This window comes from Nylanderia fulva, unplaced genomic scaffold, assembly GCF_048542155.1.
Source record: "Nylanderia fulva isolate GAGA-0341 unplaced genomic scaffold, ASM4854215v1 Scaffold160, whole genome shotgun sequence".
Lineage (NCBI taxonomy): Eukaryota > Metazoa > Arthropoda > Insecta > Hymenoptera > Formicidae > Nylanderia > Nylanderia fulva.
In genome coordinates, this window is record NW_028189836.1 from 225,029 (window position 1) to 235,750 (window position 10,722).

The window sequence follows — 10,722 nt, forward strand, 5'->3', positions numbered from 1 at the left end:
TTTTCCCGGGGGTCAAATTTCTACTTTTTTTTTTCCATTACCCCAGTATAAAACAGGGAAAACAAAAAAATACACCCCTATTTATAACGATTTTCCCCTTGGGAAAACTTCAAAATTTTCCCTCATTTGATAAAGTTTTAATCGATTTGCTATCAAATTTTTTTCGCTGTTTGGGGATATTTTATCTGATTGTTAAAAAACCGAAAGTTCAAAGATTTTTGGGGGGGGAAACCCTACTTTTAAAACGATTTGATCATTATTATTTTTGTTTTTTTTTTACATTTTTCAAAACCCAAAGCTGGTAATTTTTCAACCCCCCTCATTTTTTGTCATTTTCCCCCTTTTGTCATCGACTCCATATTCTGTTTCCTGCAACTTTCATTTAATAGATCATCAATACGCCCCCGGGGAAACAATTTTTGAGTAATAGGATTATTTTCTTTTAAAAACCCTTTTTAAAAAAATACACTTTATTAATATCTCCAAAAATTTTTCCCCAAAACCCCTTAATTTTTTTGGGGATCCCAACCCGAATTTTGCAACCGTGATTCAAATTTTTGGATCCCTTTCCCCGGGGGCATACCCTTTCCAATTTTCTTTTTAAAAGGGGGAAAGGGAAAAGAAATGTTTTGCCTTTTACTTTTTTGGGGGGATTTGTCTATGCGGTATATGTTTTTCGAAAAAATTGCCCTCAATTGCCTACTTAAAAATGCTAATTTTTCTTGATTAACTTTTTTTGTAATCTTGAAATCTACAAAACTCTGGGGGGGTTTTACCGCAAATTATTCAAATACAAGGGAGAAGGCACACCCTTTTTGAAATTTACCCAAAAAAAGCTTACAAAAAAAAAATTTTTTATTATTTTTTTTGTTTTTTTAGTTTCTATCGAAATTTTCCAAAAAATCCTCTATTGTTTTTTCCCACTTCTCGAAGCTTAGAAAGTCCCCTTCCAAAAAAAAATTTTTTTTCAAAGATGCAAGGGATACGTGGTAAAAACCAAAAAAGCTTTTTCATTTCTTTTAAAAAATTCGTTTTTTGCGGGGAAAAACTTTTCCTCGCCAAAAAAACTCATTTTTTTTTTTTGGAAAAAAACTTGCTTATTCTTAAAAACTTGGGAAAATTTTAAAAAAAAATTTTTCCTATTGAAAAATCCAAAAATGAAAAAAGTTTACAAAACTTATTATAAATTTTTTATCAATTTTTAAAAAATTTTTTGAAAAATTTTTCACGAAAAGGGAAAAGAGGTGATAAAAAATTTTTAAAAGTTGCAAAATTTTAAATTGCAAGATTCGGTTGTATGCATTCCCCGGGGGATGTCTTAATCTGTTACCGTACGTGAAACGAAACAATTTTTTTTGCTGCCCCCGGGGTTAAAATTCATTACCCCTTTTTAAAAATACCTTTCTTCAAACATTCCAAAATTTTACAATTTTTTAAAAAGGGTTCATTTTTGGGGGATTTTTTTCCATCACAAGCCACATTTTAAAATTTTTAAAACCCTTGTTATCTTTTAAAAGAAAAAAAATTTTTTTCCCCTTTGGGGGAAAAGGGTTGTCTCATTATAAGGGTCGCCAAATTTTTTCCCTTTTTTCGTAAGAGTTTTAAAAAAGTCCCTTGGGAAAAACCCGAAGGTTTTTGGAAAAGCCACAAAAGCAATTATTTTTCATTTAGGGGGGTAGAAATAATTTTTAAATAAAAACTCTATAAAAGACTTTTAATTTTTTCACTAAAAAAACATATCGCACTTATTTTTTGAAAAAAAAAGTAACTTTTTTTTTTAAAATTATGTTTTTTAATAAAAATTGAAAACCTTTTAAAAAAATTCACAGTTTTTTTCATGGAAATAATTATTCCCAAAAATTTAAAGATAAAACCCTTTTAAAGTATGTTCACTTTAAAGGGGCCCCCTTTAAAACATATCATTTTTTTTTTTAAAAATTTTTTTTTAAAAACTTTTAAAATTTTTAAAAGGGGTTTTTAAAATTTTTTTGGGCCCCTTTTTTTAACGGGGTTGACCTTTTTTTTTAATTTTTTGGAAATAGGGTGAGAGAGGATTTGAGGGTAAGAAAACGAATAGGCAAAAGAAAGTGAAGAAAACCCCAAAAAGGGTAAAAAGGACTACGAGGGGGAAAAAGGGAAAAGAAGTGAGAGGGGGACGAAAGAGGGTGAGATAGGAAAAGGGGCAAAAGGGGGGTGAGTGAATAAAAAAAGGGGGAGACAAATGAAGGGGGTGGCAATAAAAGGGTGAGAAAGGACAAAAAGAGTGAAAAAAAAAAAATTTGGGGGAAAAAAGGGGGGGGAAAAGGGGGTAAAAAGGGGACGAAAAGGACGAAAGGACAAAAGGTAAAAGAGGGTGAAGAATGAAAAAATTTTTAAGAAAAAAAAAAGGGAGAGTAAAGGGGAACAAAAAAAAAATAAAGGGGTCAAAAATTTGAGAAAAAATTTGAAAAAAAAAAAAAGGGAAAAGCAAATGAAGTGAAAAAACAAAAAAGGTTTTTTTGGGGGAAAAGGGGAAAACACGAAACAAAAAAAAATTTTAGAAAATAAAAAGGGTTTAGAAAAAGGGCAAAAAGGGGGAAAGGGGCAAAAATTTTTTAAAAGGGGAACAAAAGGGAAAAAAGGGCGAAAAGGGGGGGAAAAAAAAAAATTTTCAAAAAACCAAAGGGTTTTAAAAGGGGGTTTTTTAAAAAGGGGCCCAAAAAGGGTTTTAGAAAAAAAAAAAAATGAAAAATAGGAAAAAAGGGGGATGGGGGGGGTGGGGGGGGGGGGGGGGATGGGGGGGGGAAAAAGGGGGGGGTTTGGAAGTTGAGGGGGGGGTGAGGAAGGTTAGAAAAGATTTTAAAATATTTATATTTTCCTACGTCAGCGGAGGGGGCAAGAAAAAAGAAGAAAAAGAAAAAAAAGAAAAAAAAAAAAGAAGAAGAAGAAAAGAAGACGCCCTTCTTTTCCTTTTTCAAAAAAAAATCATTTTTTTACCGTTTTATCCCCCAAAAAGGCTTGACCGTTTTTATTTTTTCTTGGCTAAAATTTCCCCCTCGGGCGTCCCTTTCAGTTATATTACGTGAAATTTCAAATTTTTTTATTTTTATTCAAACCCCCCCAAAAAAATGGACTTTGTGGTGCGGGAAAAAGGGGTTTTAGTGTCTTTTAAGGTTTTTTTTGGGGTTTTAAAAAAGGGGCCAAACCCTCCCCCCGGCTCCTAATACCGCTCAATATTTTTTTTTATTTTTAAAAAAATAGTATTAACTTTTTTTTTGTAAAAGAAAAAAAAATTTTTTTTTTTTTAAAATTTTTTTTTTTTTCAAAACATAACAAAAATTTATTTTTTTTTAAAAAAAATCGAATCTGTACCCCTCACAATTCACGTATTTTCCCCCAATTTTTTAAGATACGTAGAAAATTTTTTTTGAATTCAAAATAAAAAACCTAAAAACGCTCGGTGTCCTTTTTAAGTTGATACTGTTTTTTTTCCTTCAAAAAATATATATCTTTCGATATAAACCCTTTTTTTATAATAATTTTTTTTAAAAACGGGGGTTTGTGTCTTTCCCAAATTTTAAATTTTTGTAAATTTTTTAATATGTTTAGAAACCCCAGTCCTTGCAGAAAAATCTAATTTTTTTTTATGTTCATTTACCTTGTACCTATTGTCTTTTCGTCTGTTTCCCACATATGTCAAACAAAATTAAATTTTTGATTATCTTTTAAATGACCCCCGAATATTTTTGGGGGGTTTTCCCTGTTTTTTGCGTTTTTATGCTCTGTTTAATTTCTTTAGAAATTTTTAATGTTTTAAAAATTTTTTTAATTTTAAAAAAAAATTTATATATTTTTTTTAAAATTTTAAACCCTTTTATTTTAAACATTTTTTTAACTATTATAACCCTTTTTATTTTTTACCTTTCCAATATACCCCATTTTTTAATTAAATAAATAATTTTTTTTTTTAATTTTCATTTACAGAGGGGAAAAAGCCCGGGGTTCCCCGTCCGGGGGACGCTTTATCGTTCCTCCTTTTTTCTTTTCCCCCCCCCTTTTTATTGGGCAACGGGCCCCCGGGGGGGCGGACGAAAGGCGGACGGGACGGGGGGGGGGGAAACCCGAATGTATTAAAAATAAAAGTATATAATAATATATAAACTTATATACATAAAAAAATTTCTATATATTTATTTTCATTTTTTTTTAAATAAATCCCATAGATAAAATTTTTTAAACCCCAACTATTATGAAATTTTTAATAAATCGCAAAACATCATCAACTATAATTATTTGGGGGTAACATATTTATAATTTAAAAATAAAAGAAAATGGTTTTGGGGGTTTTGTTTTTAAAAAAAAATTCTTTCTAAAAAAGTTCGATTAAAGTATAATTTTTTTTTATTTTTTAAAATGTCTAATTTAAAACATTTAATTATTTTTTTGTTCAGTTTTTTTTTAACAGCAAAACGCATTACTGGTATGTATTTTTTTCTACTGCCATTTCTTGAAAAAAAAACATTTTTTTGATATTACCAAATTTGGAACTCGGAAAATTTTTAAAAAATTTTTTCATTTTTAAAAAGGGGTTTTTAAAAATTTTTTTTGACCTTCTTTTGAAAAAGCTTTTCCTTTTTCATTTTTTTTTTTTTTGGAGATGGGTGAGAGAGGACGAAAGATAAAGAAGCAATAGGCGAAAGAGGGGAAAAAGGGGCAAAATTTGGGGGGAAAAGGGCAAAAGGGGACGAAAGAAACGAAAGGGTGAAAAAGAGAAAGAGGGTAAAAAGAATAAAGAGAATAAAAAAAGGGGGTGAAAGGGGACAAAGAGGGTAGAGAGGGCAAAAAAGGGGGAAAAAAAAAAAGGGGTTAAGAGGACAAAGAGAGTGAAAAGCAAAAGAGGGTGGGGGGTGAAAGGGTGAAAAAAGACAACCCGGGGAAAGAGGGTGAAGGGAAGAAGAGGTGAGAGAGAAAAAAGAGGGTAAAGGGAAAAAAGGGTGAAAAAAAAAAAGGGGGTAAAAGGGCAAAAAGGACAAAAAAGGGGGGGGAAAAAGGGGGGGAAAAGGGCAAAGAGGGGGAGGTGGGCAAAAAGGGGGTAAAAAGGGGCGAGAAGGGGAAAGGGGACAAAGAGGGTAAAGAGACAAAAGGAGTAAAGGGAACGAAGGGGGAAAAAGGGGAATTAAAAAGAGGGTGAAAGGGTTTGAGGGGAAAAAGGGTGAGGGGGGAAAAAAAAGGGTTTTAAAGGGCGAAAATTTAAAAAGGACAAAAAATAAAAAGGGGGCAAAGGGGGGTTTTAAAGAGGACAAAGAGAAAAAAGGGAAAAAATTTAAAAGGGGGAAAAAAAAGTTTTTTTAAAGGACAAAGGGGTAAAAAGGGGGAAAAAAGGGGAAAGGGGGTGTTTTGGGGGGGTTTGGGTTTGGGGAATGTGGGGGGAAAAGGGGGGGGGGGAAAAGTTAGGGGGTTTTGAGTAAAGGGGAAAAAGATTTTAAATATATTTTATATATAAAAACCTGATAACGTCACACGCGGACAGAAAAAAGAAAAAAAAGAAAAAGAAGCCTTTTTTTTTTCTTTTTTTTTCTGAAAAACGTCACTTTTTACCTTTTTTTATCCCCAAACGGTTTAAACATTTTTTTTCTTTCTTTGGCTAAAATTACTCGGGGCGATGCCGCCTTTCAGGTTTTTACGTCCCTTAAATTTTTTATTTTTTAGTATTCTACCCCCAAAAAAAAAATGGACTTTGGGGTGCAGGATAAGGAATTTGTAGTGTTTTTTAAAAGGTCTTTTGGGGTTTTTGAACGGCCGAGACACTACCCCTTTCTCCTGATCATGAGGTTTTTTTTAAAAAGGGGTTGCTGGGGTTGGTGAGACAATTTAAAGGGAAAAGACTTTTTCCCCTTTTTTTCCAATTATGAATCTTTGCAAAAAACCCGCAACAGCCGTGGGGTGTTGCAATCTTGGTGGATGGGGCCCCCTTTAAATTTTCTCCGGGAAAACCCCGCGCCTGAAGAGGTTTCCTTTTGGAAAAAAATTAGGAATTTTCGGAAAAGGGTTTGGGGGGAGACTGATGCACCCCTTTTGGTGCTCTGTCTATATCCTCCACGGGGAGCGGTCTGCCACAATGAAACGAGAGCCTGGTTGAAGGTCTTTCAGAAGCAGCGGCTACTCACCCGTCGTTGTTTTTTGGGGATTTTTAAAGGGAAATTTTTTTTTTTGGGGGCAATTTTGGCTCCTGACCGGGGGGAAAAATTTAGCTGCAATTTTGGTGGGTTTTTACTGCCAAAACGGTCAAACCAGGGTTTTGGGGGGACTTGTCCAAACTTTTTCCTTGGAAATTACCCCCACCTTCTGGTGTTTTTTCCCCAAATTTGACTGGGGGTTTTAAACCCCCTAGTTACGGGAGGGCCACTTTTTCCATTCACGATTTTTAACACGTTTCGTCTTTGACAGGGGCCGGATTTTGGGAGACCATCATTCGCGGAAAAAGGGGGGTTGATTTGGCTTTTTTTCGGGGTTTTTTGTGTGGAGTTTTCTCATTTTTTGGCATGAGATGGAAAACCTAATGGTACATACAATTTTTTACTCTTCTTTACATATTTTGCTACGCACTTTTGGTGCCGAAAGAAAAATAACAAACCTTGGGAAAAGGCCAGCCCCTTGGGGGGACGAGAAATGAAATCATAAGAAATAAAAACTTTTGGGTTTCGAGAAAAACAACCTAATTCTTTTATTGCTAACTCGATAATTATAAGGTTCACGCAGGGCCTCTTTTAAAATATTCGCAAAAAAAAAGGGTTCCCTTTTTAAAACATTTTTTTTTTTTTTATAAATCCTAAAATGCCTATATCTAAAATTTGGACAAAATAAAGAGCCTTTTCTAATAAGAGGGGTAACAAAAAAAGAATATTGTAATATCGGAGGGGACTTTCAATAACATTTGATAAGTCTCCTCCTTCGTTAAAATCCCCCCCCCATACAGTGAAGAGCAAATTTCCTGACAAAAATTAATTTTAATCGTTTGAGGGGGGGAATGTTTTTCATGATAGGCCTTTCTCTTTAGGGGATTTCCTGGAGGTGGGTAAACATCCCTCAAAATGAGGCCCCCCCCCTGGCCCAGACTTAAAATCCAAAAAGATCATTAAAAAAGTTGGGCCCGTTGAGACTATGGCCCTGATCCTCAAAATCTTTAATGCCTTTTTTAATAAGGGGATATCCCTGTGAAGTGGAGGGAAAACTTTACAGTATTCATTCCAAAAACCCGGGGGGTGGGATCTTAAGACCTATTTCCCTAGCGGAATTTAAACCCTTTATAAGATCTTTGAGAGCTTTTTTCATAAAGGGTTAATGGTGAGCCGAAAATAATCAGGTGTGAAGGAATTTTTAGTTCGGGTTTCGAAGGGGGGGATCATGTTTGGGCAATGTATCGATTTTGGTAACGAATATTTATAGGGCAAACTCGTGCAGGAGTATACAGGAGTGGTCCTTTTTTTTATCGGCTTTGGTGGACCCCTTTTGAAATGTTTTTTTCCTGGAACCTTGGTGGGTATCCTGGAAAAGGGCGGCCCCATAAAAGTTTTTAAAATTCATTAAAAATAGGGTTACTTGCCCATTTTTACTGGGCTTTTCAGGGGGGGTGGTTTTAAAAAAGGAGACTTACTTTTAGGGGGCTCCCCCCAGGCTAAATACTAAACCCCCATCTTTTTTTAACATATATATACGGGAGTAAAGGTTCGTGTTTGCCGGAGGGTGTGGGGGCCCTACTTACGCGATGACTGATTATCTACTGCTCGGGTTTTTCAGCTCAACACGTGGTGCCCTTTCCCGAATCTCGCTCTGGAGAAAGTTAATCCCTTTCCCTTTAAGATTCTTGGCTTGAGTAAGCTCCTTTGAAATCTGCCTTTTTCAGTGTTCTCAAAACTCAGAAATAAAAATTTGCAAATTTTTATTAGGCGGAAAATTTGTCATAAAATTTGGGGAGATGAGACTACCCTTTTCCTGGGAGACGCGTTTCTGGGATGTATTTAGACACTGAGTTAATTGGAATCCCACTTCAACCCTCTAAAAATTAGGATCTCAAAAGGATAAATTCTAAAGGCTATAGCGGGGAGGGGATGGGGTCCGCCCATCAAATTTGTTTAGGGGTCTATAAGGGATTTATTGGGCCTTTTTTGGATTGGGATGTCAGGTGTTCCATCCTTTTGATCCCGACTGTACACAAAGGTAGGGAAAGACTTCATTTGGGCAGCTCTGAAGTCGTATCAGGATGATGTGCACCACACCTACTAATGTATTTTGGGATGTGAATGGGGAGTTTTCCTCTGGCATCTAGATGGATTTTTTTGTAAGGAAATTCCTCTGAAAATTTAAACCCTTTGTCTATCGCACCCTATTGAGGCATGATTAGAGACAAAAAATAAGCACAGGTTTTTCATAACATATTGAGAAGGACTGTGGTCCCCTGATAAAAAATTTTTTGGGGAGATAGAGAGGGGCTTGAACAGGTCGAGGGGGTTTTGCCTGCCCGGGTCATTTGGGCTTCCCTTTTGAGATTCGGCATGTTGAGTTGTTTTTTTGGGTACAGAGTTAGGCTTTAGACGCTGAAGGAAAATAATATTCCGGAGGCTTTTGAGAATTTCCTCAGGGCATGGGTTAGGGAAAAGTGGTTTTTTATACGGACGGCTCCCGAAATGAATCTGTTTAAAAGAGTTAGATTTGCTGTTTTTTCGTCGGAATTGACCCTTTAAAATAAAACCCCCCCAAAAAATAACCCTTTTTTTCAATATTTGAGGCAGAGGCGTTTCGGGAGAATCTGGCCCCTCGCCTATCGGGGTCTTGCAGAGCCCATGCGGAGGGTGTACACAGTTTCCCTCCGCTGGGCTCCCCTTTCCCAAAGAAATGGAAGGAGGGGAAACATAGTCCTCCTTCCTAAAGGGGAAACAAGCCGGGGGTAAAACCCTCGGCGTATAGGCCAATCTGCCTAATAGACGAGGCGGGTAAAATCCTAGAAAGGATCATAGCCGACCGCCTGGGGCTAAACCCTTGTCCCAAAGGCCCAAAAATTGAGTCAGGGAAAACGGTTCCGGGTCGGAGGGGCCACATAGGAAAGCTTTTTTGGGCCGTTCGATCTCGGGGCCGTAACGGAGGAAGGCGGGTGTTCTTGCTGTGTCCTTGGATAACAAACCCCATTTAACACCCGCCATGGCACCGATTGGGGGGCCCCCCAAATACCACCGGGGCCCCCATATCTGGTGTTAAACCTGGCGGACTATTTCCGGGGCAGGCGATTGGCCTATACCGATCGGAAACCGGGCCAAAACAAAAACGTCGATGACGTGCGGGGGTTTCCCCAGGGTCCGGGACTTGGCCCCCTGCTTTGGAACCCGCGTATGACAATGTTTTTCGGCAGGCCCCCCCCTCCGGCTGTCACACGGTGTGCTACGCTGACGACACACTTGTGATGGCCGGGGAACTCTTTGGGAAAAATGGGAAACCGCCTCGACGAATATTGCGGGAACCCCCGCGTTGGGGCGACTTGTTAGGCAATGGGGGCTCAAAAAATGGCCCCCAAAACTGAGGCCATCTTCTACACATGGCTCTCATGGGGCGCCACCAAAGACCCACATCAGTGTGGAGGACACCCTCGATAGGTGGGGGCCTGTCTAAAGTCCCGGGGCCTCCACCTCGCGTAAGTGGACCTTTGGGGAGCATTTCCCCCGTATTTTCCCCAAGGGGGGAAAAAGACAGAAATTTGGCGCTGAAACCCCCCTTGGCTCCCCAACCTTGGGGGGCCTGGGGGGAGTGTCCAAAAATTGAAACCCCGGAACCCATCCTTTCCATGCTCCTGTAGGGACCCCTTTTTATGGGAAAAAATCCCTTTGGAGGCCACCCGGGCCCAAAGAGAGCCATGAGGAAAGCTGCAAGGCGGGGGCCAATGGGAAATATGCCGGGGCTACCGTACATTTAGCTGGGTACCGTGGGGGTACTCTCCGATTTCCTTCCGTGGAGATGCTCGCCCCCCATGTACCCCAGATTTGTCCCACGCGTCAGGGCGAAAAATCAGGGGGGGGGGGTCACAGTAACGGAGGGTTCCCCGGCGGGCAATGAGGGTCCACTCCCGAGGGCCTGTTTCCAGAAATGGAGGGACGGGCCCGCTGATCCGAATTTTCCAGGACAGCGCACCTTTGGGGGCTATACGGCCCTGTCTGGAAATTGGCTAGCGGGGCCCAAAAGGAAGGTGTCCTTCACACGACGCGGGTTTGCTCACCGGACTTTGGTTTTTTTCGGTGAGTACCTGCACAGGTTTGGGGAAGGAGCGCAAAACGCGGTCCCAAATAAATTTTGCGGGCCACGAGCGGGGAAAACCGCCTAGCACACACTCGCCGAGTGGGTTCCGGGGCGGGTGAAAGAGCGGAGCTCGTGGCCGCGGTGGGGATGGATCTGTCTTGCCCTCGATAGTGAGGGCAATGACAGATAATGAAAAATTTTGGGAAAGGGGCTTTTCTCCTCCTTCTGCGGGAAAGGTTTTTATGCTGCAGAAGGGGGGGCTAAAGGGAAAGAGAGAAAAGGGAGAGATGGAGAAAAGGGGACGTGCTCCTCTTTCCCCGGCGGGGGCCCGGCTTGCCCTTTTCTTGGTTTCGGGATCGGGGGGGGGGGGCGCCCCAGAAGAAGAAGGGGAAAAAGGGGAAATACGGAGGGGGGGAAGGTGGGGCCCCTCCCCTCCCCAGCCATCGCCGGGTTTCCGTCGCG